Genomic DNA, 6,000 nt, shown 5'->3' with positions numbered 1-6,000 from the left:
TGGTGGAGCTTGGTTCAAAGTGGAAGGGAGGTTCATTGTGCACTGAGTTTGACAGAACTGAGGAGATTTGATAAATAAATAAATAAAAATTTGAAAAATACGTCGGGCTACAGATTATAATCAGAGATTCAACGGATTTGGATAAAACAAATAGGCTAAAACGGTAGGAAACAAGAGCAAGATCTTATATTTTGGCTCATCAAGCTTAAGACGTAGAGGTCGAGTTATATAAATTTTAGAACAGGACATTTGGCAGTCAGGAGGAAGCTAGGTTGCTCAATGTACCTACTCAATACAATAGTAAGTTTTTTTGCACCACAGTGGAGGTTGGATGGTCAGAAAGTTAGGTACGTTCAATTTTTGACATTCACACAATCATGCATAGGAGTCACAAGGCGACAGTTAACAAAACAATGACTGCAATAGGGGCCACCTACGACTGCACCGACATGGAAAAGTAGAAGTGAGAGAGCAGAGTATGGGATTATATGCTAAAACGTCTGCTATACAGTTACCAATAGGAGATTCTATCAAGAGAAGCTACATGAGAGATGGATTAGAATCTCTTTGTCTGCGTGGGTGCGTGTGTGTGTGTGTGTTCACACCCTGTGTGGGTGCGAGCGTGTGAGGAGAAAGAAGGCATGGGTAAGACAATCTCTTTTAAACCAGGAGGCAATAAATAGGAACGCCCCTGTCATAAATAGTTTTTGGTTAAAGGGAATCATTAGGAAGTGTTCAAACTCTTCCCGCAAACATTCCTATTTGCCAATTAAATGGGCACTACAATTGACTACGAGAGTTGCAAACAACAGATGAAGAGCAGTCCTTGGCAGATTATATGATCAGGACGCTCAAACTGTGTCAAAGACAAATTTACTGCCGCTTGATCTTTCCTCCTCACAGGTCAACAACCCCATCAATCCAGGAGACTGGGTCTACATCGAGGTCATCAAAGGAAGGAACTGGGCCAGCCACGACGGGAGGGACCATTCCAAGTCTTGCTGACTACACATGTTGCACCCAAGGTTGCAGGACCCACAAATGCATTAACGACGACTGCTCTCCAGGAGGAAACTGGATGGGAGCTTTGGACATCACCGCTGTGTGCCAGGATGAGAGAGCCGTTTTCAAGGTGTAAGGGCTCTACTACCAACATGGCTGCACCATCGGACGGGACCTACTTCATCCAGAAGTTCAGAGGCACTGCCTCACCTGCATCCTATGAGTGCACGTGCCTGTTCAGTACGGATCATGGTTTTGTGGTCACAGGAGTTGTCCGATGCTGCCTGCCAACTGGACACGAGTGTGTGCGCCGGTGTGTGTGACAGACCTCACCTACAGACTAGAACATCATCAGCTGATGAAAACACGAGCACATATACAACTTCTTAGACGTGACAGACGTGATAATGATAATGAGACGTGGATTGCGTAGATGCTGTTCTGTTGAGCATGTTTTACAGAAACTTGATGATTTGACCATCGAAAATGCTTCGCAAGTGATGGATACAATGATGTACTGTTTCTGTGTTTTTCTTTTTATTTTTTATTATTCATAGCATTCTGGCCGCCTGTGGCAACGGGGCCGTGTAAGAATTTTCCTGCTAATAACATCTGGCCAGCAGGTTTTTCGCTTACACAATAAGTTTGAGGTAATGCCTCATCTTCACTGGAATGTGTTGCTATCATTGTTTGTTGTTTTTATTTTTGCTGTTCTTCTTTCTTCATTATACATATATAGATGTTTTTCTTTCTTACTTGTCTTTGTTGTTTGGGGTGACATAATCATATGATAAAACAGGAGGGAGATGTTAGGGTTTTCCAGGTTATCTTGATCCTATGATTATGTTGGAATGTAACCTGTAATAATTAAACTCGCCTGTCCTGTCTTAACAAAAGTAGTAGAACAAAGTGCTAAGATCTTTTGAACTGATTGACCAGCTGCAGAGGAAGCAATCAAAGTTGTTCTGTTTCCCACAACATCGTAAAACACCCCCTGCTCTGATCTTACCAGAGGCCGGGGGTTCACCAAACCTGCCCACTCTCACCCCCACTCTGTTCCTCCTAATAAATATGCCCTTGCAGGAAGGAGACCTTTCAGATTTCATTCCTGGAGCGAGTGATCTCTCCACCTGCAGGTGTCTAAAATAACTTGCTTGTCTACCGTGTGGTTCTTGCAAAATAAGTTGGAGTGAGCAAATCTCTAACACTGTTCAATGACTTCTGCCTTCGATTTGGTTTCCCAGAAAAGCTCCACCACGATTTAGGGAGAGAATTTCAAAACAAGCTGTTAAGTTACCTGAAGGAGTTGTCCGGTGTAAAGGGATCTCTGTCAGAGGCCTCAGGTGGTGCGTGTTGGCGACAAAATCTCCGCCAGCATCAGGCTGAGCACGGGGGCCCCCCAGGGCTGCGTGCTCAGTCCATTGCTCTTCACCCTGCTGACGCATGACTGCACTGCGACCTACAGCGACAACCGCATCGAGAAGTTTGCTGACGACACGACTCTGGTGGGTCTCATCACGAAGGGCGACGAGACTCGGTACAGGTCGGAAGTTGACCTTCTGACCACGTGGTGCAGGGACAACAACCTCCTGCTGAACGTCAATAAGACCAAGGAAATCATTGTTGACCTCCGGAAAGGTCACACAACACACCTGCCGCTGATCATCGACGGTGCTGTGGTGGAGAGGGTGAGCTGCACCAAGTTCCTGGGGGTGCACATCAGTGAGGACCTCTCCTGGTCCGCAAACACCTCGTCACTGGCAAAGAAAGCTCAGCGCCGCCTGTACTTCCTGCGGAAGCTCAGGCGTGCATGTGCTCCTCAGGCAGTCCTGTCTACATTCTACCGTGGCACCATTGAGAGCATCCTCACCAGTTGCATCGCTGTCTGGGGTGGTAACTGCACTGAACAGAACTTGAAGGCCCTGCAGCGCATAGTGAATACGGCTGGTAAGATTATTGGTGCTTCGCTCCCCTCCCTGAAGGACATTTACACCTCCCATCTCGCCCGCAAGGCAACCTTGATTGCCAGAGATGTGAGTCACCCGGCTCACTCTTTGTTTGACCTTCTGCCCTCTGGGAAGAGGTACAGGAGCCTGCGCTCCCGCACCACCAGACTCGCCAACAGCTTCTTTCTCCAGGCTGTTAGGGCCCTGAACTCGCTACCCCTTTTTTCTGCTCCTCTTATTTATTTATTTATTTATTGTTGTGTTATTTATTCATTATTTATTCAGCACGCTTTTGTTATACTTGTTTACTTGTTTGTCTGTTGTGAGCCATGTCTTGTCACCGTGGGATAGGGGGGAACGAAATTTCGGTTTCTTTGTGTGTCTTTGGCATGTGGAGAAATTGACAATAAAGCTGACTTTGACTTTGACTTTGACTTGATCTCACACAACTCCATATCATCCTCAAGGGAATGGGCAAACAGAACGATTCAATGGGACTCTCCTCTCTATGCTGAGAACACTCACCGAAGAGCAAAAATTGGACTGGAAAACACACCTTCCCAAAGTAGTACATGCCTACAACTGTACTGCTAATGTGGCCACTGGTTATTCACCATTCTTCTTACTTTTTGGTAGATTACCAAGGCTTCCGGTGGACCTTCTATTTGGCGTTTAAGAAAGCCCAGGCTCCTACCAAGACTATGTTGGCGAATGGAGAAGCAGGATGATTGAGGCTTACAACATCGCCTGCAGGAATGCAGTTAAGTCAGCCGATAGAGGTAAAAGACAGTACGACAGGAAAATCTATGGTCCATCACTTCAGGTGGGCAGCCGTGTTCTTGTCAGAAATGTCGTTGAAAAGGGAGGTCCGGGAAAAATCCGCTCATATTGGGAAGACAAGATTTACGTCATCAAACACCAAAAGGGCGAGGACAGTCCAGTTTTCGAGTTGGAGCCAGAAAATGGCAGAGGCAGAACAAGGATCTTACACAGGAATTTGTTATTGCCCTGTGACTTTCCTCCACTAACTCCACAGGAAAATAAGATGGTGGAAGAGAAATAAACAAAAAAAGACACTTTGATGAAAATGGGAGAACAAAGGCACAACAGATGCAGCAGGTGGAAAGTGAGGTGGATCCAGATGAGGACTTATTGGATGCTGCTACATGGTCTGTCCATGAGCCGCACGGCTTGCGGTTGCTGAACCCCACTGCAGTAGAATTTGTCCCACAGATCGCGAGAGATGCTTCCGTGCAGGAAGAGCGTTCCGAACAAGCTGAGGAGGAACGGGTCGAGCTAGTTCCTTCTCCATCTGTTAGGGAAGGTGAGTACACTGCAGATGCAGGTGATATATCCGATGAGCCAGATTCCGAAGAGACAAGAGCAGCAGAGCAGGGAAGGTGGTACTCAGAAAGGGAAAGACGGAAGCCACAAATTTTGACTTACAATACGCTGGGTCAACTGACTTTCACAGAGAGGACAGTAGCGACTAAATGTTTAGATGTTAGGGGTTTCTGGCGACCTTGGTGTTGAATGCTTATATTTGTATACATGATTTGTGACATCATAGTTGGCTGTTTATTTGAACTATACCACCAATGTATTTCGACGTTCATTGACGTAAGGTGGCAAATACAGCCAACTATGATGTAAGAACCAGGAAAACATTGTTGTAACATGAACATGGACAAATGCCACATGTGTATGCAGGTCTTATAATTGGTTATTGCAAATGTTGGGTGGTTGAATGCTTACACTGAATTTTTCAGGAATATACACAACTGTAATGTATATTAGTCGGGGTATGTGGGGAAAAAAAATTGCTTCAAACCGGTTTACCGGTCTATTCCATGCTATTCGGTCTGTAAATTGTTTACCTTGACATGAGTGTTAGCTCAAGATGACATTTTTTAAATGGGGGAGGGTGTGAGACTCTCAACGGGATCACCAATATTTGAGTGATGTTCCATTTATTTATTATCTTTCTGTGTGTTCACAATTGTCATGGTGATCTTTCTGGTGATTTCTTAACTAGGTTGGATGTATTTTTTTTGTTAACGTTGATTTCTCCGACTGCCCAAAAAGGCACCACCGCGATCAGTTAGGGTGTTCAAAAAAAGGAAAGTGACGTACCGACGTGTGAAAAAGGCGGCTCTGTATGGGAGAGAAGTTGAAGAGGAATAAAAACACCCTTGAAAACCAAAACTTGACCCTCGACGTGACTCGGAGCCGCAACATAAATATAAATTATTTAATAGCTTTCAAATTTACTCAATATTTTTTAGTGTACATTGTTACACCGATTAAAATGAGTAGAGCACGGTTAAATTTTTTAGAGTGAAACCGAGACTGTACGCCAAGCAGTAATCACTCTTAACCAGTAGGTGGCGGTGTACATTTTGAAAACAGGGGAACCAAATCGAGCACAACACCTGCTGGCGTTCAAGCCGATTTGACAAAAAGATGAAGGCTGCCGTTAGCTTAGCATCCAACGCTTCAAAGAGCGAGCGTCCAGTGTTGTTGTCGTTGAACTTTCTACAACAACCTCTTCTTAATATTGAGAGACTTTTGGAAGGAACCTTCGAATGTGGACTTAAGCCCTCAGCTCCATTGGGGGAGCACCAGCGTTGATCTCAGCCGACTGCTGTCTCCATGAAGATTCAAAACGAACTACTCCAGTGGTCGAAGCTTTCACAGTCCAAGTGAAGACCACTGTGGAGGACCAGCACCAGGCAACTTCTCCACTGTTAGATAGGAACGATATGGAAACATCTTGGAGGAGCAACAAAGACTGTGGAGGTGATGACAAACATTTAAAATGCTGAGACAACGTTTTGCAAGAAGGAAACTTAACAAACATGTCCACAAAGCCACAATTGTATTACCTGTTAGGTTTCTGCGATCCAAACTGTATTTGTGTTGCTCATATCCCGTAGATGTCCAGCAGCTGATTAGCCATCAAGAAATTCCAAAGCTCCACCATGTTAAAGAGGAAGAGGAAGTGACATACCCCTCCCACTTCAAAAGCGAAGAGGATCATCCAGACCTCGCC

The sequence above is a fragment of the Syngnathus scovelli genome, chromosome 18, assembly GCF_024217435.2.
Source record: "Syngnathus scovelli strain Florida chromosome 18, RoL_Ssco_1.2, whole genome shotgun sequence".
Classification (NCBI taxonomy): domain Eukaryota; kingdom Metazoa; phylum Chordata; class Actinopteri; order Syngnathiformes; family Syngnathidae; genus Syngnathus; species Syngnathus scovelli.
Note: the sequence above shows the minus strand (reverse complement) of the source record.